At 36.4% G+C, this 18,753-nt stretch overlaps 1 protein-coding gene across 9 annotated transcripts in view; it reads right to left on the reverse strand.

The window, feature by feature from the left end:
• Positions 1–18,753, reverse strand: part of Bcas3 (BCAS3 microtubule associated cell migration factor) — a 573,169-nt gene that overhangs the window by 153,305 nt on the left and 401,111 nt on the right. The gene's annotated exons all lie outside the window — the stretch shown is intronic.

The following is an 18,753-nucleotide window of genomic DNA, read 5'->3' on the forward strand; positions in this document are numbered from 1 at the left end:
ATACCTGCTTTTTTTCTTTCAATTCCAACATTTTTTCCCCCTGACAGGTAGAAAAGAGAAAAACAATACTTCTCTTTGCATTTCCCATACAAATAAGTTCCAAAGAAAGTTGCCTTTTTTTTTTTGAGACCCCTGCGATTCTACTTCACTTTCAGCCAAGGCCTGTAAAGATGAACAAAATGTAGTCCATTGTATATTTAATAGTATTTGTCACTTAATTTCTTCTCAGAATGGACAACATGTGATCCTTTGATTTCTGGTGGAAACGGCATTCCTAATTTTTTCCCCCCATCACTCCTTATTTTCTTTGGGAGCTTCACACATGCGAGGTAAGTGCTCTACAGCTGAGTCTCACTACTATTCCTCACACTTGCATTTTCCTAAATATTTAACAAATTTCAAGACTTCTTTTTTTCATCCTCAGTCAATGTAGAGACTAAGCCACATAATGGAAATTAGAATTAAAGAAGAAAGAAAAAACAAAACAACCTGGCACTGTGTTTTCAAAGGCAATAATATTCTAGAAATATTTAATGAAAGGGCTATAAATCCTGTTTTTAAGAAAGTTACAGTGATGAAGCAACAACAAATTTTGTTATTTTTAACATGGGTATTTTAGTTTAAAAAGATTCCACTCCATGTTTCCCAAATTCAATTTTTCACATAATGCTCAGTCTAATATGAATGTGGGAAAAAAAGACAAATCCAAACATGGAATATTATTTTCAAAAAATAGTGAACTAAATGTAAAGGTCCCGTAAAATGTGATATCTAGATTTTTCTGAACTCGTTCACATGACCTTCATTCTATTTATAGAAATGCAGCAATTCCCATTTGAATATAGAGCAATACCTTGTAGGAGAATTTGGTTTAGCACAAATAAACTTGAGGAAAGTGTTGACTTAAAAATAAAACACTGAAAAAGGAGGGAGGGCCTTCCCCCCCTCTGTGAAAATTTCCGGAAAAGTTGTAAACAGAGGCAGGTTTGGCTCAGAGAGGAGTTACTCTGTTGAACTGAGGAGGATGAAGAGTATATCAAACCTCCCAGAGTGAGGAAATGTTTGTAAAACAGTTAGTAAATCACAGCAGCTCGGGTCACCATGCTGAGCGGCCCAAGGGACATGCTGCCAAAACCCCAGCTGTGAAAGAAGGGGGCCAGGCAAGGCTTCACAGCTTGAACCCCATTTTGAGCCATGTCTTGGTTCCATTCTTTGCCCTTTCCCCTTTGTCACTTCAGAGCTCTGAAGGTTAGGCGATTAATTAGCTTTGAGCCACAAGGTAGTGCTGACTGGTCCCCACTGAGTGCCATGGTGAGGAGACCAGGACACTGAAAAACATTCTCGGCAGAGTGACACTGATTGGGCCTTTGGTCCTAGGGACTAGGCTGAAAGTTCCAGCTGGGAAGAAAGAATCACACTCAACCTGAGGGGGGAAAAAAGTTTACAAAGATGAGCAGAGGGCAAATATGTAGCTGGAAGTTTCCATGAACTTTTAAGATATCTTTTCAAGTCCCACTTCATCACTATTCTCCCTACCTAGCCAATGACATTTCTTTTAACTGCTCGTCCTGATTTTATAGAAATGGTGTTGTGCAAACTGTTAAGTTCTTCATATACTGTCCCCTTTGTGCCCCTCTTGTCCCCCAGAAGTCAGGAAGACAAAAACAAAGCAGTAATGAAGAACTGCTAAGGGAGAGACAAGGGAGGATGCACTTTGAAAGACTTCTTTCAACTACTCCAGGCAGAATGTTCTTCCTGTCAGGACTAACATTTAGTTCTCTGAATCATTCTTTGTCGTCGTCGTCTTCTTTTTAATGGACACAATAGCTTTATTTTATTTATTTATTTTTATGTGTTGCTGAGGATCAAACTCAGTGCCTCACATGTGCTAGGCAAGTGCTACAATTGAGCTACAACCCCAGCCCTGAATCAATCTTCTTTATGCTCTAAAAATGATTTTTTAAAAAATTGCATACTCAAGGATCTGGGGTTATAGCTCAGCGGTAGAGCGCTTGCCTCGTACATGTGAAACACTAGGTTCAATCCTCTCCACCACATAAAAATAAATAAAATAAATAAAGATATTGTATCCATCTAAAAAAAAAACTTAAAAAAATTTTTATGCTTTTTTTCTGCAATAAACTCAGTCTGCCCACACAGAGAATGTTACTCTGCAAATGAAGGCGTATATGAAGAATAATTAATTCGCTTACAGTGAGAAGAATGGTGATAGGTGAAAAAAAGACAAATCCAAACATGGAATATTTGAAATATATTTGGAATATTATTTTAAAAAAATAGTGAACTAAATGTAAAAGCCTCAAATATTATATAAAAAGAACAGAGTAGACAAAAATATGTATCCATTGACCATAAAGAGCAGAGACAAAGATGGACACAGGAAGAAAGGAAGAAAAGACCAAAGGAAGGAAAGGCCATCTTGAAATCGTGAGCGAAAACACCCTGTACTTTTAGGAGCTGCCCCCCCCAACCAAAAAAAAAGTGGGTATTAAGTACAGGCATTAGCAAATAAACTCCTCCAGCAATCATGTACAATTGAATATTAATCCTAATTCACAACAGAGGGAGGCTGCTTTAGTCAGAATGCTGACTCTGTAACTATAAAGCTGTTTAGAGAAAGTTCGGTACCTTGATCACCCAAATTGAAACAAGATAGGCATACAGGGTGATCTTCACTGTTGTAAAGGAGCTGTTGAGGCTTTATTTCTGCTTCTGGTGCATTTATTTTTTTCTTTTTGACTACTGAGACCATCGGAGGGCAATATGATGTGCTTTGAGTTGATTTTCAGGGTTGGCACTGAGTCAGACACACTCTTAGCTCATCTCTCACACTCTTGTGACAATGGCAGGGTAATGGTGATGCCATATACTTCTCAGTTTTTCTTTATAAAAAATTAACTTGGTCCATCGGGAGATCAAACAAGATTTTGGGCCCAATGACACCACTAATGGAGCAATTAGCCCAGATAGCTCCTATAGAAAAACCAAGGGAGCTCAGAAGGAAAGTAAACTTGTCAATTAAAAAGTTAAATGGTTTTTAAAAATTAGGAAGAAAGAAAGAAAGAAAGAGAGAGAGAGAGAAGAAAGAAAGAAGACTGTTGTTGAGAGTGCTAATGGATGTTTTGAGTAATGCCTCAAAGCAGTTGAGAAAAGCATGGGTTTTGAAACCAGTTCTGGGATAAAATCCTGACCCCACTTTATTACTTGTGTTAAACCGGAAAACCACTTCAGATACTATCAGTTTTCATATCTGCAAAATGGGAATAAGAATCACCAACTACTAGGATTGTTGATAGAACTAAATGTGATACTTCTCAAAGTATGTGCAATGGCATCTGGACATAAAAAGTAGTAAAAACTGTTAGCTTCTATTTCCATACATCCCCCACCCCCACGGCTCATTGGAGAGTATACAGAGGACTTTCTTTAAAACTCCACGGATTTGAGCCAGGCGTGGTAGTGCATGCCTGTAAGCTAAGCTAGTCTGGAGGCTGAGCAAGTTCAAGGCCAACCTGGGCAACTTAACAAGACCCAGCCTCAAAATAAAAAATAAAAAGGGCTGGGGGTATAGTTCATTGTGCAAGACCCTGGGTTCAATCCCTAGTGATGGAAAAAACATAAAAATAAGATTCATAGATTTTTCAGATGAACACGGAATGCACTTCCCAAGGGAGGCAACACCATTTTCACAAGCTAAGCAAACACTATGGCTTCAAGTCTCTCACCTCTTCTTGCACCACATTTGTTACAGTGTAAGTCAAAAGGACTGCTTTACATCTCAAAGAAGAGAGTGTACCCCTCAAAATAAATGGACATGACTCAAACTTTGACTATTAAGCTTTTTAAACATGTTGCTCACAGCTCATGTTCCTGGCTCAGGAATTCCTCTTGGAACACTTCTGCAGTGGCAATGGATGGTTTCCACATTTCATTCTTTGTCCCTTTATTCAGCTGGCAAGCCAGATAAAATCAAAACAAAGTCAGAACAAACATATATATATACACACACTTCAGTGTTCCTGTGAGTCAGATGAGTGGGTGATTGATATGGGATGCAAATATGATTAGCATTCGGAAGCCACCTCATCCTGACCTTGCTATACCTCATCCTGACCTTGGTACTTGCAAATGTCAGGTACTCTACATTTGAGAAGAAACACTGCTGTCATCTGATTTTGTATTTGGGTTTAATATACTTATTTAAACATTATCTTAATGTTTTTTAAAAGCAAGAACTCATAATTTCAATGCAACTAAAAGACAACTGAGTAATGACCTGTCATTTTTTAACCATATGTCCTCTTTCCATCCGTCTGGTAGATGGGTAAACAGTTCTTGCTGAGTAAGAATTAAAGATAAACACCTGTCCTGCTAAAAATGACTGTTCCTAATCTGGGTTTACTATGAGAAGTATTTTTTTAACTTCTGATGGAAATTTTTGGGCTGAGGCAGGAAAAGAGAAGAAAGGTATTCTATCAAAAAAGTGCATTTTCCCATTGTATTTGGCATTTCCATACTTGGTTATTAAACTCAAGACAGTGAATTGTACCTAGCTCTATGGGGATGGCAAAGAAACAAAATACAAATAATGGCTGAAACAGAAGCAGGAAAATAGCAATAAGACATTAATATAACAAACAAGCCAGTTGGCTAAACAATTGAGGCTACCTTACCACTACCCTGGTTGAGAATCAAAAGAAATCTGCTCCAGTTCTAAGTAAAACTTCTCCAACAAGAATGGCTGAGAGACTGAGAAGGACAAGACCTGGGAGGCTAACACTCCATAGGAGCTCTGCCACTCATTTACTATACAGCCTTGGGTGAGTCAGGACTTTTTCTGAAACTCGGGCTTGTCCATTATGAAATGAGGACAACAATCTCACTGCCTTTAAGTTGCTATGCTGTAAAATGACAAATGTGATGATGGTCTCTCAAGAGTAGGTGGCATGTGGGTCTTAGTTGTATTACTATCAAACAGCGTGATATTCTGGCCAGTATACAAGAACAATGGGCTAAACAACCACTTTTATTAATCTACTTCTCATCTCATACACTTTGACTCCCTCTAACATCCCAAACAAGCTACCTTAGGACTTAAATACAAATGTTATCCATTAAGTCAACAATACATCCTAAGTTTTTTTTGTTTGTTTGTTTGCTTTGTTTGATAAGAAATGAGGGGCTTAACTGCAAACTGGCTTAGACAGGATCCTGAAGTTAGATTTGCTCAATTTTTGCTAAGCTTGTTTCGTTTAAAATCATCTTTTTGCATTATTCTTGAAGAGAAGTTAACTTATCTCATTCTAAATTGGTGTTTCCAATTTCCTCATTTAACAAGGCTTGAATGTTGAGGAGGAAGTAGGCAAAAACCAAGGAACCAAGAAAGATCAAAAAGCAAGGGACCTATAACCTGTGAGGTTAAAAGGTTATGACCCCAGGGTCCTGAAGTAAGGTGGGTATCTAGAAAGATGTTTTCAGGTAGTTTCAAGCAAAGTAACTTTACAGGGCTTATGAAAGGAGACAGAGATAGAATCTAATGCTGAGAACAACATTACTGGCATGAATACACTTACAAAGATCATAGGGGTGCTATCAAAATCAAGCTATCACTGTTGTTTGAGAAAGAATCTATAGCATTAATAATTCATTACCCTTCCACTTCACTGTTTAAAATTAACATTTGTCTACACTGAAGGTATTTTTTTTGATTTGTTCATTATATATACTGTTCTATACCTTTCACAAGGTTCAGTCAGGCCATAAATTGGGGAAAAAATGTTATTAGATAATCACAATGAATCACAAAAATGTTATTAGATAATCACACTCCTAAAGGATGGTATCCATCAAACCTTAAATTTGGTTGAGATAGATACTATTTACTTTTAAACTAAGGGAGAGAAGTTGCAGCCACTATGATGTTAAGTTGTCATTATGTAAAACCACATGTGCGGTTGCTACCTCTGTTCTTCCAGGGTCCGCCAGGGAAGCCCTCAGAGCTGTGCCAGTGTGCAGGGGATAGAATAAGGTAGGCTGGCAGCATACATGTTGTATACAATGGAATAGACACAAATATAGGCATTTGTGGTTGTGTATGATAAAGACAGACTGAAAAAAGGGATAAGAAATGTAAGGAAGAAACAGCTTCCTGGTATATCCCAGCAAGACCAGAAATGGATTACAGACTAGGAAAGGTCAAGAAACATAAGTTGGGAGCTTGCAGATATATTCTAAAGACATTAGGTTTCAGGGAAGTGTCAGTGATTTCTAGGTATCATTATGTTAAAAGCTTTAGAAATATGCACCTTTCAAACTTCTAATATTATGCCAATCTGCATCAATCAGGATTCTCATCCCCACCTGCAACATCATGTAGCAGATTGAACTCGGGGTCTTGTGCTTACTAGGCAAGTGCTCTATCACTGACCCACACTCCCAGGCTTAAGTGTTCAATCTGCATCAATCTAAGAAACTTTTGGACTCTAAGAATCAGGAAATTAAATAACTAGTTCTTAAATTCTGAGCACACATTTAAGCCTTTGTCTTATTTTTACACTTAAAGTTTGTAGTTAAATGCTAAGAAAGTATCTGAGACAAATTGAACAATGCATTAAAACAGAATAGATTAACTAAAAGTAAATGCATACAAACTAAAATAGGGCCAGGTAACAGAATAGAAGATTGCAGGAAGAAAAATGACATCTAGACAGAAACACCTCTGCCTACTTTTACTCTCCTGAAAAATTATCTACCTACTGTACAAATTGAGGTAATAACAAGCACCCCCACCCCTAAAAGTTTCTGGTATACAATAACCATTATATAGTTATAGCTATCATAGAAGAAAATATTTAAATGAGTAAATGACTTCAAAGTCAGTATTTTCTGCACTTTATTTTTTCATATTTACTTTTTAGTTGTAGGTGGACACAATACCTTTTTATTTTTATGTGGTGCTGAGGATCAAACCCACTAGGTGAGCGCTCTACCACTGAGCCCCACACCCAGCCCCTCCTGCACTTTATTTTAATTGCATTTCAGCAAGCATCCACTGGGTACTCATATTTGCCAGTCTCAGTGGATACAAATCTGGTTTTCTTGCCTACTGCAAAAGGTTAAAATCTAGGACTTCACATAGAAAGGAGATAGACTCTCAGAGTCAACACCTCACACAGTCCTCTTATTACATATCCATGGAAATATCTGATCAAAACATAATTTAGAAATGATCAGAATTTCTAATAAAATGTTGATACTTAAGCAAAACTTGCTTTGATTCCACAAAGCCACAGAATAAAGTGGGAAGTAAATACAATTGCATAGTACATCTGATATATCCCAGATCAGCACACAGATTTGATCATTCAGAGTCCTGAGCTCTTTATACAGTTTGGTTTGGTGGTCTTCTGTCCTCAGCACAAGGCCCTCTGTATATAGTTAGAAGAGGAATACCTGATTTGGGGTCCACATCATCCTCCAGCTACACATTCTACCTTTCTGATTGCCACTACTCTTGCACTAAGATGAGAGCAGGTATCTGAGTTGATCACTACAGTTCCATCTAGCTTTGACATTCTGTGAATAAAGGTAAAATGTTTGTTTCAGGCAGATCATTACAAGAAGGAAAATACATTATTTAACTTCCATTTCAGATCAGCAATTCTCTAAGACAACATCTCAATTTTGGCATCAGACCCTAATCTATGTCTCTTTATGGATTCTGATATCGTGAGCTCATCCTACACCTATAAGTGAATTCATTATATAAGCTTTCCCTTACATAAATGTAAGCCTGGAGAGAAGGAAAGTGCTCGCCATTCAATTTGGCTTCAGCAGAGCTCTCATTTATTAGGAAGAGACTGCCCATTTCTGGATAATGAGAACAAATTCTTCATCATCACGGTGGTATCTTTTATTTCACTATGGAACTCTGGGAAGTTTGAAAGTCAAAGACTCGCCACCTTTGCCTCTTGTAGCATCAACAGGTTACAAAAATAATGCTTTGCCTCATGGTATGCAACCTTAAGATGAACCCAGAAAAATGGTATTCGTTATTCTGTTGGATATATTAGATGTACAATAACGATGTATTATAAAGTAAATCAAATTACAAAAACGAACCCTATCCTTTGGATAAAATTCTGGGAGGAAGCCAACACCACAATTATTATCTTCTCCAGCATTGAATGCTCGACATAAGTGTTTGGAAGATGTAAACAGGACATAAATCTGAGATTGGTTCTTCAATCTGTCTACAAATAACCATGACATTATATATAAACTATACTTTAGAGCATATATGCTTTCTGTTTAAGCAGTTAAGAAGTGTATTAGACACTATGATAAACAGAAAAAACGGAGCGTGAATACCGATAAATGCAAGCCTTCCGTCTCGGAAAGTCTTCACTTATTTGATTAAGTTAGGTGAAAAACAGAGCAGTCATGCTTGTAGCCTTTCTTCCTTTTCCCTTTCCTCTCCTCTTTTCATTTCTAATGCGAATCGGAAGTCTATGTGGAGCAGTCTGGCTAGCCCCAGTCTAACCTCCCCATCTGGAAGGGGACTAACCAGCCTTGGGGCTACTTCCAACCCTTCCCAGCTGTTGGGTTGGGGTTTTTTGTTTTTGTGGGCTTGAGAAAGCATATTTATATAAATGATTGCCATATCCTTTGCCAGCTGTTGACCCTGCTCTTGTCCCGGTTGGGGCATGGTTTTCATTTTTAGCAGCCACAGACTGGAACTGACCCTGATAGAGTTAGCACGCTATGCAAACAGCTTTACGCGCTATTCCTGTGACAGTGCAGACAATGGATGCACAGTGCAATCTAAGGGACCGGTGTTTCCCTTTGGGCAAATGTCACAGAATCCAGAGCTGGAAGTATCAGTTGAAAAAATAAATTCTGAGATTCACTATGTTATGGAATAGCTTCTCTTTGGTAGTTCAGACTACACTGATTTCAGTTCGAGTCAGAGCAACAAATAAGACTTGCACGTGTATAAACCTGAAGAGTTCTCTAGATAGAGAGGCAGAGGCAACTGTTGTTTCTATAAGTGAGAAGAGAGGTAAAAAGAAGTTGCATTTGCAGGTTTTGTTTTTTTTTTTTTTTTGTATTGGGGATTGAACCCAGGGGCACTTGGCCACTGAGCCACATCCCCAACCTTTTCATATATTGTATTAGAGACAGGGTTTCTCTAAGTTGCTTAGGGCCTCAATAAGCTGCTGAGGCTGGCTTTGAACTCTGAAATCCTCCTGCCTCAGCCTCCTGAGCAGTTTTAAAACTATATATACATGCTTTTGATATCAGTATCCCTAAAGGAAAATTTAGGTATTTATACATTGACAGAGCAAAAAAATAAAAATCAGCCTACGATCATCCCTAAGGATAACAATTAGCTAGCTCATTTCTATGCTCATTACCAATCAGAATAAATCTATGTTTAATTTGTGGATAACTATAGTCACAATGAATTAGGAAAGAGTTTGAAAGAGTGTACAATTGAGAGGAGGAAACCCACATTAATAGGAGGGAAAAGTATAATAAATATTTTATTAAGAATGATTTACCCTGGACAACCTATATTTTATTTGCTATAAAAAGAAAATAAGAGAACATATAACATATTTTTACAAGTTTCATATATTCTACCAAGTCTTTTTGGTTAAGTACAAATGGCATATGTGAATAATGAAGAAACAATTAAGACTAAATCGATTGTTAATGCTTAAAGTGATTTATCTACCTAACCTGGAGATTTGGAATATTTGAAAATTTGCAGTGTCATTTAATTATTGCAATAGATTCTGAGAGTCAAAAAGGCAGCTGGATTAGCTCTCTCCATCCTTGCCCCAAAGCCTACAAGCTGACTGGATATGGCAGGTGGAGAGTGCCATTAGCTACACATTGTAGTGTGAACCCTAGTCTGGGGCAATGGTGCATGTCTGTAATCCAGCTACTCAGGAGGCTGAGGCAAGAGGGTCACAAAGTTCAAAGCCACCCTGGGCAACTTAATGAGACCCAGTCTCAAAATATAAAAGGTTTGGGATGTAGTTCACTGGTAGAGAACTTGCCTAGAACTTGTTTGAGGCACTGGGTTCAACCCTCAGTACATCCACACACACCCCAATTGTGAGCCTCATCTTGGGTCAGAATAGAATACTTGACAAAGAGGGGAGCTGGAGGATGGAAAGTGATATTTCCTCACAGACATTTTCAGTCTTTGAAAAACAATTCAAAATTTAGGCTATGAATTTCAGAATCACATATTTACTCTATCTTGGAGACCCCATGAAGTTTGAATTCTGGAATTGCTTTAAAGGCAGCTCAGAATTTCAGTTAGCTTCACTTGAAATGAAACTTTCATCTACTTGAAGAATTAACTAATGAGCTCTTCGAAGCATCTAGAATTGTCTGATAAATGACCCAAATCTGTGAATTTACAAGGCAATATTTTCTTTCTCTAACTCAATGTGTTTATAATAACGAGGAAAAGAAAATGAAACCATTTGTTGCTTTTGCAGCAAAATCTGACTGAAAATTTCCTACTATTGATAGAAGTTAATGGCACAATCTGCAGATCACTTTTCTTGTAAAGCAGAATATAAAAAAATTCAGTACTATAATTCTTTATGTTGGATTATTAATATACTGGGGATTATTTCTATCTTATGTTGTATAATCTTTCTTCTGTTTTTTTACACCGAAAGTTTTCTCTAATAACCTTTTCTCTGTATGTTTGGAAGCCAGAGTTTGTCATTCTATTAATGGCTTACTACTGAATTTCTGTATTATACTTTAACTATAAATTAAGCCAGGTTACTCAATATTTAAGTATTTGTCATGAATATGTTTTAATTACAACCGAACATCCCCTTATCTTCTTTGTTATTACTGTATGATATTTAGTAAATTAAATATGAAAGGTAAAGCTAATCTATTATTATTATGCCTTTAAAGTTAATTACCAACATAATCTTGTATCTTACATATCACCCTTTCTATTTACATTCATATTCTTACAGTAAAGTACATCTTTTTGTGGGGGAGGGTACTGGGGATTGAACTCAGAGGTCTTTAACCACTGAACCACATTCCCAACCTTTTAAAAAAATATTTTATTTAGAGACAGGGTCTAAGTTGCTGAGGCTGGCTTTGAACTCAAGATTCTCCTGCCTCAGCACCCCCAGATATTGAGATTATGGGTGTGTGCCACCACACCCCGCTGTGAAGTACATCATTAAAAGATTTTCAGCATGTAAGCATGCCTGTAGTCCCAGCTATTCAAGAAATTGAAGAAGGAAGGTCGCTTGAGTCTAGGAATTGGAGACCAGCCTGAGCAACATGGCTAGATTCCATTTAAGAATAAAGAAAAAGAAAAAAATATTTTCTTTTTCAACAAGAGTAAAATAAACTCTTGCCACTGTGTAAAAGTACTGAATGATAATTTTAGCTAGGTATAGAACTGTAAACCTATTATTTTTGCTCCTCACTTTGGTATATTATTCCATTATCTTTTGACATCATTGTCACCAGTGACAAATCTATCACCAACCTAAGTTTCATACCTATGTAGGTAATATGTCTTTCTCTCTGATATCTTTAAAAAAATGGCTTCAATTTTACTACAAAGTATACAGGTAAAATATACTTATTATGCTCAACACTCAAGGTGCTTTTAATCTGAGGGCTAATCTCTTCGATTTTGGAAAATTTGTAATTATTAGGTGAATATCATTTCCTTCTGTGTTACCATTTTGGATTCCTTAGAAGATATATATATATATATATATATATATATATATATATATAATTTCTAAACTCCATGTTTTTTCAAACTACTATTTCACATTATTATACATCTATACTTTTTTCTTAGTGAACTACTGACCAAATATGTTCTTGTCTTGTTTCATTCCTGATAGTTTTGTTTTATAATTTCTTGTTTTATGAAGCTATTCCTTGATCCTTTTGAAGATCTTAAATATAAAGTTTTGTTTCAGTTTGCTTTATTATTTTCCTTTCATCTGAATGGTTTCATATCCTACTTGTTTTGTAGTCTGCTTTTCTTGGTACTAATGTATTACTTTATTTTATGGATCGTGACAATTGATTCATAGCTCATCTTAAGTGAGAGTGACACTGAATTCTTTGCTTTCTCTACAAGCACACCACTCTCTGTCAGTTAGTGGAGAAAGAAGCCCTGGGAATGCAGTCCAGAATCTGTTATGTTAGGGAGTTAGAGGGGCCAATCCTTTATTAATACTGGGGAAAGTCCAGACCAGGAAAAGAGGGCACACTATAGCTCAGCTCCTCAGGCTGTCTTTTTCTCTCTTTTTTTAAAAAATATTTTTATTAGTTATTGATGGACCTTTACTTATATATATGTGGTGCTGAGAATCGAACCTAGTACCTCACACATGTTAGGCAAGCATTCTACCACTGAGCCACGACCCCAGCCCTTTTTATATTTTATTTTGAGACAGGGACTCATTGAGTTGCTGGGGCCTCACTAAGTTGCTGAGGTTGGCTTTGAACTTGCAATCCTGCCTCAGCCTCCTGACTCACTGGGATTACAAACATGTGCCACCATGCCCAGCTCTTTGGAGTTATTTTGAAGACACACTGTGTAACTCTAAATGGAGTACTTAGAAGGTGAACTCCCAAGGGCTTGAGCTGTATTTCAGACTCTAACTCAAATAGTTACTTCCTCTCAGCCCTTTGTATTTTTGTCCGTTTTGGTCCATGAAGATATTTATTCTGTTTTTGAGCTTTTATTTGGCTTCTAATTTTTTTTTAATACTTTTTAGTTGTAAATGGATCTTTATTTTACTTATCGATTTATATACAGTGCTATGGCTTGAACCCAGGGCCTTACACATGCCAGGCAAGTGCTCTAACACTGAGCCACAATTATAGCCCCCTCCGCAAACTTCTTAACACTAAGTCACTCATCTTTTGATTTTTTACTAAGACAAAATATTCCTCATGGCTTCTCTATTTATATAGAGAAGCCATGAGAAGTATTTCTAATTCTCAAATGATATTTATGTATTTAATTATGATTAATTCCTTGCAATCTTACTCAAGTAATAAACGAAAGACAATGAAAATATATTCTGTCAAGTGATCAGAAGACATGAAAAGCACTTCATACTAAAGAAAGACCAATGAAAAACAAAAGAATTATGACAGTCATGTTAAGAGACTATAGAGAAAACATTCTTTTACACTATATATGGGAGTGTAAACCTGACAACACTTTTTAAAAGTAATTTTAGCAACTGCCATCAAAAGCACTAATAAAACACATACCCATTGGTCCAGTGCCATTCTACTAGGAGGAATTTACTCTGAAGGAATAATAATATAAATGCGCCAAAATGTAAAAGGAATAAATTATTTATAAAAGAAAAACCAAACCAAACCAAACCAATAACAGCAAAACTAACAAAAGCAAAGAAACATATAAAATAATCATTAATAAGAGGTTAAATAAATAGCAGAATATTACATAGTCACTTAAAAATAAACAAATACATACACAAGAAAACTAAACAACTATACTAAAATGTTATCCCTGGAAATATGTTACTAATCTCTCTCTCTCTCTCTCTCTCTCTCTCTCTCTCTCTCTCTCTCTCTCTCTCTCTCTCACACACACACACACACACACACACACACACACACACACACACAAACACACTCCACACACATTTATAGTTATGGTAATAAAATGTTACTGCCATACTCCAATAGATGGATCTTTTTGTAAACAATAAAATTTAGCAGGGATAGGGAACATAATTCTCCTACATGCATGGAAGGAAAGAGAAGGAAGATACTATAAGCTTGAGGCCAATCAACTTAACACCTCTACTGATTGTTTAGAAAACAACATATGTCCCCATCCACCTTTACCTATTTCTTCCTATTACATAAATTCTAGCTCTCCTTTTAAGGTCTCCAACCCAATCTCCCCCTGGTTGCTCAGGATTTCCTGCATCCAATCTCTCCCATTTCTAATCCATCTCTCATTTCTGCATTTTCTCCCCTTTGAACAACAAATATGCTCACGTTTTTTGAATGAAAAATAAAAGACCCTCTCTTGAAAATGACAAAGAGACATATTATGTGTCCATTTCCACACCTGTAGTCATTTATACTCACTTCATAATTCATGGTAAGATGGCTTTCCACTTCACTTCTATATGCAAACTGAACTTGCTAAGGCCTCTATGAGACTTGCTGGTTATTAAATCCAATGGCTACTTCTGGCCTCATCTTTCAGGACCATATATATACAGCAAAAATCCATCTCTTAAAATTAAAAAATAGTATATGAATATATTTTAATTAAAAAGTTAAAATATGTGTATACATACATACATGTTTTTAATTTTAAGAGATGATGTCTCACTATGTAGCCCAGGCTGGTCTTAAACTCCTGGACTGAAGTGATCCTTCTGCTTCAGTCCCCAAGTAGCTGGGACACAGGTGCGTGCCACCATACCTGACATATAGTTAATGACACTGCTGACTGAACCAACTTCCCTATGACTTCCAGTGGCACTGTACTTTTTGGGTTCTGTTCTTGCCTCTTTGACAGTTCCTTCTGAACAAATCATCCTCTGCTGGTTTGTAACATTTTGCTGATTTCCAGTGTGTTGCCCTTGACTCACTGTCTCTCCACATACATTTCCTCTCATCTTCTATAGTTATATGTTGCTAACTCCCCAGTTTTTAGGATAGGGCCAGGCTGACCTGCGCTTGGTGGTCATATTAGTACATCAAAGTCAACATGATTAAAAATAAACTCCCGAGTAAACTTATATTTTCTATTTAATTAGCAAAGAGAGACCTGGGGTTCATATTAAATTCCTCAATTTTCTGATGTCTGATGTACAATCACTATATCTAACAATTTTTACTCAGACATTTCTTAATTTTTTACTGCTTTTCATTTCAATTCCATTAAGCCCTGCCCTTTACATGGTACCTCTGACTGTAGGTGACCTTTCTTCAAATCTGCTCTCTCTACAGCTACAAAATTGCATTTCAAATGCAAGCCTGACTATGTCACTACTCTTCTGTTTAAAACTTCCCTATTCCTTCAAAGATGAAGTCCAAGCTCCTTAGCTAAAGCACAGACTGCTTTGGATTCATCTCTTAGGACTCCCTGCTAGGACTTTAAATCATGGCAAAGTCAACATCTGGCGTCCTGTGAATACTCTGTGAGTTTTCTTTCTTCTCTCATTTTACTTATGTATCTCTTCTCTACCTGGATTGATACTGACTTCATGCAGGGTGCTACTTCTCTAGAAAGCTTTCTGTAAATATTCTCTACCTTCCTCAACTCCAAGCACAACAAAGCCTAATAACAAAGACTACATCCTTTAAACTGTATTATTCTTTGCAGGATAATATACTTTAAAATTTGGGTAATTTCTGATTAATAGCTTATCATAGGTTTAAATCTTTTATGGGGATTAAAGGTATATCTGGGGGGTAGAGTGCTTCCCTAGGTTCAATCTCAACACAATAACCCCCTCCCCAAACACACACACACACACACACACACACACACACACACACTTTAATTTCCTCTCCTTATTTTACCCAATTAAATTCAACACTGCATTCTGACAATTCTGCATTAAGGACCTTCTCTTGCTTGTTGTACCTTGTACTCACTGTATGTGTTGTCCACTTGTTCACCTGCTAGACCTACTACTAAGGTTGTAGAGAGCAAGAATCACCAATAATTTTTTAAAAATACACAGTCTCATCAAGTGTGGTGATGTTCACCTGTAATTACAGCAACTTGGGAGGCTGAGGCAGGAGGATTACAAATTTGAGATCGGCCTCTGCAATATAGTGAAACCCTATATTAAAATAAAATGTGAAAAGGTCTGGGGATGCAGTTCAACAGCAGAGCACCCTAGGGTTCAATCCCTAATACCACACACAACACAAAAAATATAAAACTAAGCCAAACCAAAATTATGAACACTGAATCTCCTAGTAATCAAATGAGCCAAGATTTAAGAGAAAGAACTTTGGTATAAAGGACCTAGAATCTACTTAGTTCTTAGGCTTGTGGTCTAAATCAGAATTGACATTGTGTGGGAATTCTTTTGAGAGTAAATTAGATAGAGAACACTTTGTTACAAGAAGTCCCTTTCTATTTAGATAGCTTTCAGACATAGCTGATGAGACTACATCCTAACAAGTGACATTTTAGCTGCAGAGTACAGAGAGAGGAGCAGTTTCAGCTACCAGGGCACCATCAATAGATCCTTAAGTTGAAAAAAATGACAAGAAAAAACTTGCTACTTAAAGACTTGGGGACTGCTTAATAGCAAGAATATACGATATATATATATATAGATAAACTGTCTGGGGGCGGAGGGTGTTCATCATGGCAGACCTAAAACTCTGCTGTGAACTGGTTATTTGGTATGTGAATGTGTGCAGGAGGTGAGTCTGCAAAAATTCAAAAGCACAGAAAATATTAGCTGCCTCTGTACACTGGGAGGTAGAGGTTAAAGAGGAATTTTTTTAAATCTTAGAAATTAAGTTAAGCGTGCTTCACGGACTAGGAGAGGGGCTGGGAAAAGATCTAGACAGGAAAGAAAAACATTAATGATAAATAAATAGAACACATATCAGAAAGGAGAAATTCTTCTAAAATTGGGCATTTTACAGAAATAGGATGAAATCTGTTAAAAAGAAAACAACAAAAAACACAAATCTTAGCTACTAATCTTAGGTTAATAGCAAATGACCCCATCTACTCTTAACCTCAAAGTCTGACCTCTTGACCCACAGCCAGTGGCCCTTTTCAGAAACATGTTGCCACCAGAGTAAATAAAAAGAGAACATAACGTGCTGAAATTGTTACCGCATTACTGCTAATGACAAGTGACACACACTTCATACTGCCAATGAGCAAAATCATCAATAAATAACCGTAAACATGTTTGCCAATAATTATAGCTTCCTGTCCTGTTTTTAAATTCTATTAATTTATTATGGAGAGAAGAAGGAAAAATTCTTTTCAGTGCTAACTAGTTAAAGAAGAAAAACTTTAAAGTATGGACTACGAAACAAAGGGGAAAACAACCAGGGTAACTGTGCTGGTGATCTGTGATTCACATCCAGGCTCTCTTTTATCGGTTTGGTCTATACAGACAAATGATAAGAGTTTCACAGAAATACCAGAAAGCTAGCAGAGAACACATGTCACAGACGTAAAGTCCAGAGATAGGAGACTCTAAAGACTGACATTCAGAGCATTCTGAGTGAGTTCTTAAGATCTCTTAGCGGAGGGTCTATCGTGATGTTCCTGATAACATTAAAAACAACTTAGAGTTGGTTTGTGTTGGCCAGTTGATTCTCTAAAAGTTAACATGTAGAAATTGAAAGCATCTCAATATTTTTGAAAGTTTAAGTAAATAAATAAGACTTGCCCTACCCCACCCCCAATGTATACTGATACAACATTTCTGGAAAAATATTCAAATGAACAAACAAAACAACTTGTAAGCATATCTATGACCAGATTTAGACAGCAGGAAAAAACATTCAAGTATGGAAAGTGATGAATTACAAACAGAAAGTAGGTTCTGAGTGAAGCAGTATAAACCTGTGTGTGTATGTGATTGAAAATTTAGGCAAAATATAGGGACAGGTAACTAATTTTAATAAAACCAACCTGACATTCTATTTTATAGAATGTGCATGAATCCATAAATAAGCTACAATACAATAAGTAATTTAACGCACTCAAAAAAAGGACACTGTATTTTTCAAAGAACAGACGATTAAACAGAAAAATAAAACGCATATTTCACCTTCTATCCTGCTCTTAACACCTCTCCCCAAGGAATACTATTTAGTACACAATCAGATAAAAGCAAATTGCTCATATACAGTTGTGAATTGTGCATTTTCTTATAATTTTGTTTTTTGAACTTGAAGTCTAAATTAAAAGTGAAGGGTTTTTTTGGTTTTTTTTTGCACAAAGTTATCATCTGTGGCCAAACAAGCACGTACAAAATAAACTATCCATAATTCTCAGAGATAATATTAAATTATATTTAACTGTAAAAGGTGACAAATTTTTCACTCAAATTTCTGCTTTTACAAAATGTTTTCTGTGCTAAAGTTGCTCAAGAGTAAAAGATGCTTTGACATGCTTTTAATTGATTCGTTTTACACTCGGAGGGAGGATAACAGTGATTTGTGAAAGGATTTTTTTTCTGTCTTGCACACATCTCTCATTTGTCCATCTTAATTCAATTAAAGGAAATAAGGACAGTTTGACCGATGAATGAACCATATTTTAACCGAGGACACTTCTATTTAAACTGGAGTGTATCAACCACTGTAATTGTCAGTCAGTTACTTCCGATCTCTAACTTTTGTTTTGAAAGGTCACAGCATGGTCATGAAAAGAAGAACATAGTAGAATATGGATAAGAAGTCTTTAAACCATTAGCCCATTAGCAATTCGCAGGAAGAAAAATTTTAATTATTATTGCCTTGTATGGAGATAGCCTTTCCCAATACTAGATTTTGCTGAGCTAAAGACCCACTGATTCAAATAAATACAACTTTTATTATTTTTAAATTGAAAAATTAGGCACTAGTTTTATGCAGAGCCTTGGAGTTTATGTCACTGTTGTTTTATTTACCTTTATAATGGCCTTAATTTACCTTCATTTAAACCTCCTT

Source organism: Ictidomys tridecemlineatus, chromosome 3 (genome assembly GCF_052094955.1).
Source record: "Ictidomys tridecemlineatus isolate mIctTri1 chromosome 3, mIctTri1.hap1, whole genome shotgun sequence".
In the NCBI taxonomy this organism is placed as follows: domain Eukaryota; kingdom Metazoa; phylum Chordata; class Mammalia; order Rodentia; family Sciuridae; genus Ictidomys; species Ictidomys tridecemlineatus.